This window comes from Oryctolagus cuniculus, chromosome 14 (genome assembly GCF_964237555.1).
Source record: "Oryctolagus cuniculus chromosome 14, mOryCun1.1, whole genome shotgun sequence".
NCBI lineage: Eukaryota > Metazoa > Chordata > Mammalia > Lagomorpha > Leporidae > Oryctolagus > Oryctolagus cuniculus.
Window position 1 is genome coordinate 13140489 of NC_091445.1, and position 11907 is coordinate 13152395.

At 44.5% G+C, this 11907-nt stretch overlaps 1 long non-coding RNA gene across 1 annotated transcript; it reads left to right on the forward strand.

The window, feature by feature from the left end:
* Positions 1 to 102: 102 nt before the first annotated feature.
* LOC138845139 (uncharacterized) lies at positions 103 to 5315 on the forward strand. The gene is made up of 2 exons (XR_011381919.1): positions 103 to 138; positions 5085 to 5315. It is a non-coding gene; the product is annotated as an uncharacterized lncRNA (long non-coding RNA).
* The last annotated feature ends 6592 nt before the right edge of the window (positions 5316 to 11907 follow it).

Sequence of the window (11907 nt, forward strand, 5' to 3'; positions counted from 1 at the left end):
GCCCTATTTTCATTGGATGGCTTTAGCGTCAGTCAAAGGAGCGTTTGTGCCCGCCTCTCCCGTGCCCTCCGGCCCCTTAGATTGGCCAGCTGCTTTTTCCCCGAATCCTTTGCGGGCCGGCGTGTGGACAGCTCCCAGGTAGGGAATGGCGGGGAGGAGACCGGTGCAGGTGCTCTCAGAGACGTGAGCTTAATTTTTGCGGCCAACCCAACCCTCAGCATCCTACGCAGGCTCACTTGCGACCGAGTTTATGCACGTCATTCATTGTGTCCCCAGTGGCTGGCTGCAGTTGATGTTCCTTTGGGTCCTAGATGTTAGCAAAACGTTTGGTGTCCTCTTAACGACACAGTTCGCTATCATTAAATAGAGTGTGTTTATGAAGAATTCAACATATAAATCTATTAAATAATCATAATGCTAGATAACCGAGATGATCTCAAGGACAAAATATCCCTTACTCATTCTAAGATACATATTAATAAAGCAGGTATGGACAGTGCTTTTTTTTTTTTTTTTTTTTTTTTTTTTACCATGCTGAATAACACACTTAGAATGGAACATTAGGGTTTCTCAACCTTGATCCCCGGAACACTAGAGTTTTGTGAGATGCTTATGGTCATTTCATAGAGAATGACACTGTGGACAAGTAATTTGGGAAAATGTGTTTTTACTTGTTAAGGTCAAATGTCGTCAGTGCCATACCCTGTTAAGGGAATGATAGGGAAGTCACACGCATCACTTCTCTTCACATTTAAGCCGTGGAAACTAGTGACATGGCCACTACTTGCTTGCTGTAAGGGAGGCTGAGAAGAGCTCTCTAGTTTGGATGCCATGTTCCCTGATAAAACATGAGGTCATACCATCTGTTACTAAACATAAAATGGGATTAGCAAGTCTGCCACAGAAACCATTAAAATGGTTATCAATATTATCCTTGAAATTCTCATGAATGATGCAATAAAACAAGGGGAAGAAGTGCCACATGAAATTAACATTGTGTATGAATTATATAACACCTGGAAAATCCAAGAATACCAAAGAAGCTATTGGAATTGATAAAAAGAATTCAGTAAGTAGCTGATCATCACATTTGAGAGAACAATGATTATAAGATATAATAATAGCAAAATGGATTTCACAGAAATAATTTGCACAGGAAATCTATAGAATCAGATATGGACTGCTTCTAAAAGTTGAGATGACCTCTGGCCAACAGCTAGAAAGGAAATGGGGCGGGGGGGCAGCACTGTGGTGAAGTGGGTTAAAGCCTTGGCCTGAAGCGCCGACATCCCATATGGGCACCGGTTGAAGTCCCGGCTGCCCCTCTCCCAGTCCAGCTCTCTGCTACGGCCTGGGAAAGCAGTAGAAGATGGCCCAAATCCTTGGGCCCCTGCACCCACATGGGAGACCGGAAGAAGATCCTGGCTCCTGGCTTCGGATCAGCACAGCTTCGGCTGTTGAGGTCATCTGGGGAATGAACCATCGGATGGAAGACCCTTCTTTCTGTCTCTACCTCTCTCTGTAACTCTGTCTTCAAATAAATAAAAGAAATCTTAAAAAAAAAAAAAAAAAAAAAAACATAGTATGCAAGTGTTGTTTTAAGGCACTAAAATTATAGTAATTAGTTATAGCAATGATAGAAAATTAATACACCTCCTAAATCAATGAAAAAAGAAAAATGAGAGATTTAAAATAAATTGATGGAGTAGGCCTAGAGGGAAGAAAAGCTGAATGGATTCCAACCAATAGACAGAAATGGATAAAGAGAACTTAAATATGTTCAGTGAGTTGATAAAGAAATATTTCTTCACTGTAAAAGAAAAACTAATGTAACTAGAAATTCTTTTTAAAAATAAAGGTTAGTAAGAATACCATGGCTTTAAAATGACATAAACTAAAATAATGCATTATCAGGCTGTAGTCAGTGCTATAGCCCACCCGCCTTCCTGTCTTCAGAACCAAAGAACCTATTCCCCCAGCTTCCAGAAATTTGGGCAGCTGAAAACACCCAGCTCAGTTCCTCCTGGTAAATTGCCCTTTCCCAAAAGTAGGTGCCTTCAGCCAGATTACAAAGTCTCCCTGGAGGCAGAATTTATCCAAAGACAGGCCAATATGAAAGGGAAGAGCCTGGCTTCCTGGCCTCAATCCAGGTGAACTCTGAGGGGAAGGGCTTCTCCAACATCATGGCGCCCTGTAGAGCTGGCTGAGGCCTCTGCTTTGACTGCATCACAGCGCCCCTGTTCCCTCTGCCCAGTTCTGCCTCTGTCAGTCCCCACAGGTCTTGTTTCTGAGACGCTGCCCCAGTAAACCCCAGTTATGCAGATCTCACAGTCACTTCCTTAAAGAACTCAACCTAAGACATAGTTAATACAATATATTTTTTAAAAACAGGAAACAAAAAAAAAAAGCAAGACAAATGTATTGTCTCAGCACAGTTATACAGCCCAATGTTTTTAAAAGTAAAATAGAAAATTTATTTTTAAAGAACATGAGTGGAGGCAGGTGCTGTGGCGTAACGGGTAAAGGAAGAGGAGCAGCTGGGACTAGAACTGGCACTGACCCCAACCACCACCATTTCTCATACTACCTATCTTTCAGCACTCTTCCTTTGCTATAGTATATCTTTAGCAAATTCAGAAATGGTATAGGAAAGGTGAACTGACTGCGGTCCCTGTGTTTTCACAGTCGAAATGAAAAGAGGAGAAGGTGGCTACTGTCCTTCTGTACTAAATTTAGTATACCTTGTTCACGAATTCTGTTAATGCAAAATTAAAGAAATTCTATTGGACAACACTCAGTCCACTTGGAAATTAAAGTGAGACTTTCATATTTTGAATCAAAATATATTTAACTTAAAGGTTCACTATATGGCTGGCGCCGCAGCTCACTAGGCTAATCCTCCACCTACAGCACCAGTACCCCGGGGTTCTAGTCCCGGTTGGGGCACCGAATTCTGTCCCGGTTGCTCTCTGCTGTGGCCCAGGAAGGCAGTGGAGGATGGCCCAAGTCCTTGGGCCCTGCACCCCAATGGGAGACCAGGAAGAAGCACCTGGCTCCTGGCTTCAGATCAGCGCAGTACACTGGCCATAGCGGCTATATGGGGGGTGAACCAATGGAAAGGAAGACCTTTCTCTGTGTCTCTCTCTCACTGTCTAACTCTGCCTATCAAAAAAAAAAAAAAAAAAAGATACCTGTAAGCTACTTTATAAAAGTCTATTCGGGGAAAAAAAATTAAAAATGTAAAGGGTACAATGTCAAATTCTACAAAGAAATTGAGACAGGAACGTGCAACAGGGGTGACCAGAGCTTAAATAGTGGAGGTTTGAGAAGGTCTCTGAGAAAGTGACTTTTGAGCTGGTATTACATGACCGCCAGCTGTGTCCCTTCTGGTCCTCCGAGGTCTGGATAACAGGATTATCATCGTGGGACAGGCCAGGAAGCACCTGTGAGGGAGAGAGGTGTGGCCAGCAGGAGGGAGCGGGGGTCTTCCAGCTTCAGTACCAAGCAGAAGGAAGGCGGATTGGACCTGGAGACCTCAGAGCGCAGAGTGGTGGTGACAAGGCCTTAATGCAGACAGAAATCCTCAGTTTTTAAAAGCGCCCCTCACAAGGGTTCTGCGTTGGGCAGGAATGGCCGAGCTCTGGTGTCCCCACGGTTGGTTGGGCGGGCCAAGTTTCCTGCTGCTTAAGGCGCATGCGGAGATGGATGGGCAGGCTTGGCCTCGGAGGGCGCTAGCTCAGCTGCTCCCAAGCAGATTCACTTTCTCTTTCCCTTTAGGGAAAGTCAGAGTTACATAGAGAGAGGAGAGGCAGAGAGAGAGAGGTCTTCCATCCAATGGTTCACTCCCCAGATGGCCGCAACAGAGCTGCACCAATCAGGAACCAGGAACTTCTTCCGGGTCTCTCACACGGGTGCAGGGGCCCAAAGGCTTGGACCATCTTCCACTGCTTTCCCAGAGCTGGATCGGAAGTGGAGCAGCCAGGTCTCGAACTGGTGCCCATATGGGATTCTGGCACTGCAGGTGCCGGCTTTATCCGCTGTGCCACAGCACTGGCCCCTGAAGATGTGAGTCTTGAGCATGTGCATGAGGTAGGGCAGGCCAACTGCTCTAACAACCATGCACACAGTCTCAGGGACTTAGCCCAGAAACTCTCTCGTGTGTTTTATCCAGTGACAGCACGCTGGGTGTTCAGCAGCCTTGCAGTTGGTCAGCTTATTGAGGCAGCCCTCTCCTAGATCTTCTACCTAGGAAGAAGCACAGGGACCACGCAGGATGCATCAGATGTGTTAAATGTTTCCTTACTTTCATCCATTTTAAAGGCAGAGAGAGAGATCTTTGCCAGGCTGGTCCATTCCCCCAAATGGCTCCAACAGCCAGGGCTGGGCCAAACCGAAGCCAAGAACCAGTAACTCCACGTGGGTCTCCCATGTGGATAGCAACTACTTGAGCCAGCAAATGCTGCCTGCTAGCATTAACACAGCTGAATGGGGAGTACACTAGGACCTGGGAGCTCTGTTTGTCCTTCTCTCTCTCTGTTTCTTTCTCTGTCTCTCTCATAAGTCTCCCTGATGTCAATGCCTTTGTTGTTCCCCACAAAGAATGTGAATAGTTGACAAATTTAAGTAATGAACAGAAGATAAGCAGTAGAATTAAGAAAAGGCCTCTGCTTTTCAAAATTAATGGGGCATAACAATGAAGAGACTATTAGAGAAAGAGCAGAAACATGTATCTATAGGGTAAACCTACTCAAACTGACAATGGATTCCCTACAAATACACTAACAGAATTCAGTGGGAAAAAAAAAAGACTTTTGCAACAAATGATGCTGCAGCGTCACACACACACACACACACACACACACACACATGCACCTTGATTCCTACCTCTCACCATACACAAAAATTAACTTCAGATGCATCGTAGACCTGTATGTGAAAAAAGCCAGCTTCTGAACCAGAGCCCATATGGGATGCCGGCACTACAGGCAGCGGCTTTACCTGCTATGCCGCAGCACCAGTCCTTAGATATGCTCTTCAAACCAAAACATTCAGTTCCAGACCCAGCTGCTCTATTTCCGATCCAGCTCTCTGCTATGGCCTGGGAAAGCAGTGGAAGATGGCCCAAATTCTTGGGCCCCTGCACCTGCATGGGAGACTTGGAAGAAGCTCCAGGCTGCTGGCTTCGAAGTGGCCCACCTCCAGCCGTTGTGGCCATTGGGAAATGAACCAGCAGACGGAAGACCTCTCTCTCTGCTTCTGCCTCTCTGTAACTCTGCCTTTCAAATAAATAAATCCTTTAAAAAATGTAGCAGCTAGCAGTGGTCTGCAGTCCACTTTTGTGAGTCTTGGCTAAGGAAAAAGAAATATAACCTCTCTTCTCTGTATGATTTTATATTTCTGGGTTTCAAGTAAGTTTTATTTAGATTTTCTTATTTGTAGATTCACAGGTTGTCTGTGAACTCAAATGGTGCTCTTATTACAACAATCAGAAGCAAAGAATTTTGCATTATTTTTTGATGAATTCTCATTAGTAATGAGGCACTAAACATGCTAGTGAATACAATATAGAAGGGAATATTAATAGGATTATTTTTAGCTGCCACCTACATACAATATCAAGGCAACATCAAGAGCAGGAGGAAAATGATGGTTCTTTTAGTTTAATAAACCATAATGTTCCTGAAAAATTCTTTTCTTTCTCCCCAAATTGGGGCATCTAATTATATAAAATGATTACTGTAGCAGCAGCTTAAATATGAAGAGAAAGAGAGATGCAGGGGAAGAAAGGGGGGAGGAGAGAAGAGTGGGGAGGGAGAAAGCTGTAGGCAGAATTAGGCTATTAAACAAATAAAAGGTAGTAATTTGAAGAAGAAAAAGGTATATTTACGGTAGAACCTGTGAAGTGGTACCAGAAGAGAAAGGAATGAAAAATATATATTTAAGACTTAAACCAGTCAATATCCGAACATTAAAGATAAGCTTTGTGAACGTAGATAAAGAGTCACAAGTCACCCTAGTAGCTTGCATAAGATAGGGCAAGAAAATACACATGTATGTTTCCAAACTGTGTAAGAAACTCTACAAGTAAAATTCAATAGGATACAAGATACTGTGTAAAATAAGAAGACACAACGGTGACATATTATTTCATCTGTGGTGCATTACATTCTGTTGTACATAGCATATGTTTCTCTAGTACAGCTATTTGAGAAGACAGCTCACACAGAAAGGAACACAAACAGCTTTCTCACACACGACTTGTTCAGCTTTTCTATAAATAAGGTAAATGCTCCAAATATAATAAGATACGTATTTTCATCCACTGGATTTGCAAAGATCTAAACTTGGTAACATGAATTCACTCTGGAAAGTGTAGCAGGACAGGGTTTCCTTAAACATTTGTGGAGGTTAAGCAATTTGGGACAAGTTTTTTTGAGAATCTTGGATATAGTATATATTGAAACCTAAAACGTATACACCCTTTGGAACATTTATTCTCAGAAATTGTACTCTAGATATACTTGCACTTGTGCATAAAGTACTTATAAACCTATTTATGCAGCTTATAAGAGAAAAGGATTGGAAAACCACTAAATGCCCATGAACAGAAAGCAAGTTGAATATATTCTTTACATTCACACCTTGAAATTATTATGCACCTGTTAAAAACAATAAGACAGATGAGTGTGTACTCACTTGAAACGTTTTACCAAGTGAAACAAAAGGAGGTGCAGACCAGTTCCAATCCAGCTCCCTACTAATGGGCCTGGGAAAGCAGCAGAAGATGGCACAAGTGCTTGGGCCCCTGCACCTACGTGGGAGACCGGGAAGAAGCTCCTGGCTCACGGCTCCTGGCTTCAGCCTGGTGCAGCTCCAGCCATGGCAGCCATTTGAGGAATGAGCTGAAGCATGGAAGACCTCTCTTTCTGTGTCTCCCTCTCTCTCTCTCTCTCTCTCTCTCTCTGCAACTCTGCCTTTCAAAATAAAATTAAAAAAAAAAAAAAGGAAGCTGTGGAATGATATGATTATCTCAACAAACTTTCTCCAAGGAAGGCGCACTACAGGAGAATAAAGCCATAAATAGGTCAAGTTCAAATCTCCCCCTTTGGCTTTACTGGGGTGGGTGGGGTTGGGGCCTCAGTCGTTCCTGTAGTGCTTACAGCAGTGCCTTGGTTATTTTCTTTTCTTTTTTTTTTCTAATTAATTTATTTGAGAGGTAGAGTTATAGACAATGAGAGAGAGACAGAGCCAGGAGCCAAGTGCTTCTTCTGCGTCTCCCATGCGGGTACAGGGGCCCAAGCACTTGGGCCATCCTCTACTGCTTTCCCAGGCCAAAGCAGAGAGCTGGATTGGAAGAGGAGCTTCCAGGACCCGAACTGGTGCCCACATGGGATGCCGGCACTGCAGGCAGAGGATTAACCCTCTGCGCCACAGTGTCAGCCCCGACTTGGTTATTTTCTAAGTTTCCTCTCCTGGTGGCCTGCCCTTCCTCTGCTCCTCTGGCTCATGGGAGTGCTGTGTTTCTGAGACCTGCCTGTGCCCACTGGCATTTCCAGGTTGTTGACTTCCACAGCACCCAATCTGGGACATGGGAAGCAACCAGAAACACCCATGGAGCAACCACACATTCCTCCTCGGGTCCTGAGATCCGTGGCACTTCCACCTTCCCTTACCTGTCAGAATCTTCATCCATATGTTTCATACATGACACCTGTGTTTTCTGTCATAATTGGAAAAGTCCATCTCTCCCATCTTCCTTGAAGTGGAAGTGCCCCTGGGATACATTTTTGCATTGTTGGAATTCTTGTTTTGCTGTAGCATGAATCGTTCATTTAAATAAGCAAATATCATAAATGCATACGTGGTTTTCAGGACTAGTTACTGCTGAATCTCTGTGAAGAGAATAAGGTGAGAAAGTCCATGATGCCAGAACCAGGGTCAGAATCCAGTCTTGTGAGGAACCGAAGAGCAGAGAAGAGTAGACGCAAATGTCCTGAGGTAGGAAAGACTGTGGAGTAACCCAGGAACCGAGAGAATGCCGGTGTCAATGGAAAGCTGGAGCCGCCTTGTGTTAGTGCACTGGAACCTTGTGTTAGTGCACTAACTTGTGTTAGTGCACTGAATATGTTGTGACATATTCAGGGACTCTGTGAGCTGGATGCTGAACATAAACATTAGTAAAAATTAAACCATATAAAATAATGACACAAATTAAACACAAAAGCAAAAAATAAAACTCAGTATTTTCTAATTGTTTTAGTATGATCCATGCTGTTGCAGCAACTTATATATATTTTAAGATTTATTCCATTTATTTGAAAGGCAGAGTTCTCACGAGAGAGGGAGAGACAGAGAGAGAGGTTTTCCATCGCCTGGGTCTCTCCCCAGATGACCTCAACAGCCGGAGCTTGGCTGGTCTAAAGCCAGGAGCCAGGAGTTTCTTCTAGGTTTTCCATGTGGGTGTAGGGGTTCAAGCACTTGGACCATCCTCCACTGCTTTCCCTGGAGCATTAGCAGGGAGCTGGATCTGAAAGGGAGCAGCTAGGACTGGAACCAACCACGTGGGATGCTAGCACCGCAGACAGCGGCTGAATGCACTGCACCACAAGGGCTGGCCACAGTTATTTATATTTAATATGGATATTTTCACAGACACACAAGCAGTCTCCAAAAAGCTTACAGAAACCTGCGCATTGTGAAAAAACTATGTATGAATTTCCTATTTTGCGCTAAAATAAACATCTTTTTAAAAATACACATTTAATTTATTTATTTGAAATGTAGAGTGACAGAGAAGGAGAGACAGAGAAAGTGGTCTTCTATCCATGGGTTCACTCCCCAGATGGCCACAACAACCAGGACAGGACCATGTGGGAGCCAGAAGCCAGGAGCTTCATCCTGGTCTCCCACGTGGGTGGCAGAGGCACAAGGACTTGGGCCATCTTCTGCTTTCCCAGGCACATTAGCAGGGAGCTGGGTTGGAACCAGAACAGCCAGGACTCCAACAATTGCCCAAACCACTCCAATATGGGATGCCAGCATCGCAAGTGGCAGCTTGACCCGCCCCCTGATACCCACTCCTAAACTTACCTGTCAATTTTATTTTTCCACAAGCTTTTTGAAATAGCATCATTTTACATATACATAAATACACATTTATATACATAAGTAGTGGAAATACCATATAGTACCTTTTGACTGGCATCTTCAATGATTATTTGAGAGGTAGAATTACAGACAGAGAGAGGGAGAGACAGAGAGAAAGGTTTTCTACCCACTGGTTTACTCCCCAAATGGCTGCAAGGGCCTGAGCTAAGTTGATCCAAAGCCGGGAGCCAGGAGCTTCCTCCAGGTCTCCCATGTGAGTGCAGGGGCCCAAGCACTTGGGCCATCTTCTACTGCTTTCCCAGGCCATAAGCAGAGAGCTGGATCAGAAGAGGAACAGCAGGGACACAAACCAGTGACCACCTGGGATACTGGCATCACAGGGGGAGGCTTAGCCCACTACACCACAACGCCAGCCCCTCAATGATCTTGCATGGATGGATCAATACTGAGGGCCAGTGCCGCGGCTCAGTAGGCTAACCCTCTGCCTGTGGCACCTGCACACGGGATTCTATTCCCGGTCGGGGTGCCGGATTCTGTCCCAGCTGCTCCTCTTCCAGTCCAGCTCTCTGCGGTGGCTTGGGTGTGCAGTGGAGGATGGCCCAAGTCCTTGAGCCCTGCACCCGTATGGGAGACCAGGAGAAATACCTGGCTCCTGGCCTCGGATCAGCGCGGTGCGCTGGCCGCAGCAGCCAGTGGGGGGTGAACTAACGGTAAAGGAAGACCTTTCTCTCTCTCTCTCACTGTCCACTCTGCCTGTCCAAAAAAAAAGATGGATCAATACTGGGTGTTTACATCACAGGTTTGTCCCATGATACAAATTGGGGCTTAATTTGTTATGTCAATTGTCTATATTTAAGAAAGCAATGACGGAGATGTTAATAATTCAGATTAAGCTTGAAAATATTGTAGCAACCATTACATTGGGCATCACACACAAAAAAATGAGAAAATAGTTTCAGAAACTCTCATTTCATTCAGCAAGGAAGTCATTGACATCACTGAGGAGGCATCAAGTTCCAACACATGCCTGCACCGTTTCCTTTCATCTTACAGAGGAAGAAGGAACAGGGAAACAAGAAAGAATAACATAAAATAGCATAAACCAAACAGAATTAGGTGAGGCTGGGAAAAGAAGCATTAAAAATTACTTCCATTTTTAAAAAAGATTTATTTATTTATTTGAAGGGCAGAGTTACAGAGCGATAGAGGGGGTAGGGGGAAAGACTGAGAGAGAGCACGGTCTTGCATCCAATAGTTCACTCCCTGAATGGCCACAACAGCTGGGGCTGGGCCAGGCTGAAGCCAGAGCTTCCTCCTGGGCTCCCACGTGGGTGCAGGGGCCCAAGGACTTGGACCATCTTCCACTGCTTTCCCAGAGAGGCAGGGATCTGGATCAGAAGTGGAGCAGCCAGAACTTGAACCAGCGCCCCATGGGATGCCGGCATCATAGGCAGCAGCTTTACCCACTACACCACAACATCAGCCAAAATAGTCACAGTGTTTCTATTTATACAAAATGTATTTCGACATTTTATTCTAATTAGGAGAACTGTCAGGTGAGAACCATCTTAGATGTACAGACTTACCTGCAAGCTGAGGCCAAATTTCTTCCTGAACCTCGCTCTGCGATGTCTCCTTGCCTGCTTCTCCTTCCCATCTGTTGTTTACAGCCAGTGTGGCTATAGCTCTGTCTCTCTGCTCTCAAAAGAAAAAAATTAAATAAAACATATTCAAAAATATTCATGGATCACTTCGTGTTGTTCTCGTGGGTTGGTTTTTCTGGGTGTTTTCTCATGCACAGCTTGCACACTTGTGGGCTGTGGGGCTGATATCATAGACATAAAACACTCTGGCCATTTGGTATATGTTTCACCCTCAGACAAAGGCAGCTGGCTAGGGTCACAGAGCTGGGCAGACCCCTTTTAGGGGGAGTGATCACCGGGGACAAGTTGGATTGCAACAGGCTGAAGAAGAGATGACCACAGCCTAATGATCACCTCCCTGCTGCAAAAACTCACAGAAAAAACATTTAAAATGTTGGGTTCTGCTGCTAACATTTAGCAATCAGGAATAAACAAGGAAGCCTTTCTGTTTCTGAGTTTTCTCAAAAAATGGAAGACCTGGCAATACTGGTGTTGTCCCCATCTCCCCGCCAACCCCCACCCCAGCCAGGGCTCCACTACCCCCTCCAGGTGGTACTTCCACACTCCTTCTTATGGGGAGGTCTCTTCACTCGTAATTTTATTGCAAATGCACTGCTTCATTTTGTGTATTATGTCCTACACAGGCATTTGAACTCATTTATATACTAATTATGTTCAGCCTGGAGTGCTATGACATGCTGGCACGGGACTGATCAGTGAAAGAGAAAGCAGTCGAGTCCCCAGAACTCGATGTGATTCGTCCACCACACGTTGAGAACTATGCTCCCAACCACTTCTCCAGCAATTAAACCCATATTCTACGCCTGCTGAAATGTCTCTTGCAGAGTTTTCTTCTGCTATAAATGCTAAGTGCCGCATGAATGAGTGGTGTGATAATAAATGCTTAGAGATTCAGAGGGCACAATTATTTCTGCAATCATTAAGACAAGGGATTTTCAAAGTTGGATGGAAATTTTATAAAAGAAGACAAAGCATTTCAGGTAGAAAGGAAATCAAAGGGAAAAAAAGCATGAACTTAGGAAAGAGCAAAACAGGTTGCAGGGACTTGAAAGTGGGATGGTATATTTGAAACCGAGTTTCCTTCATTCAAGTAACTCAATCTCAGGACTTGATAGGACCACAGAAATGTGAAAAA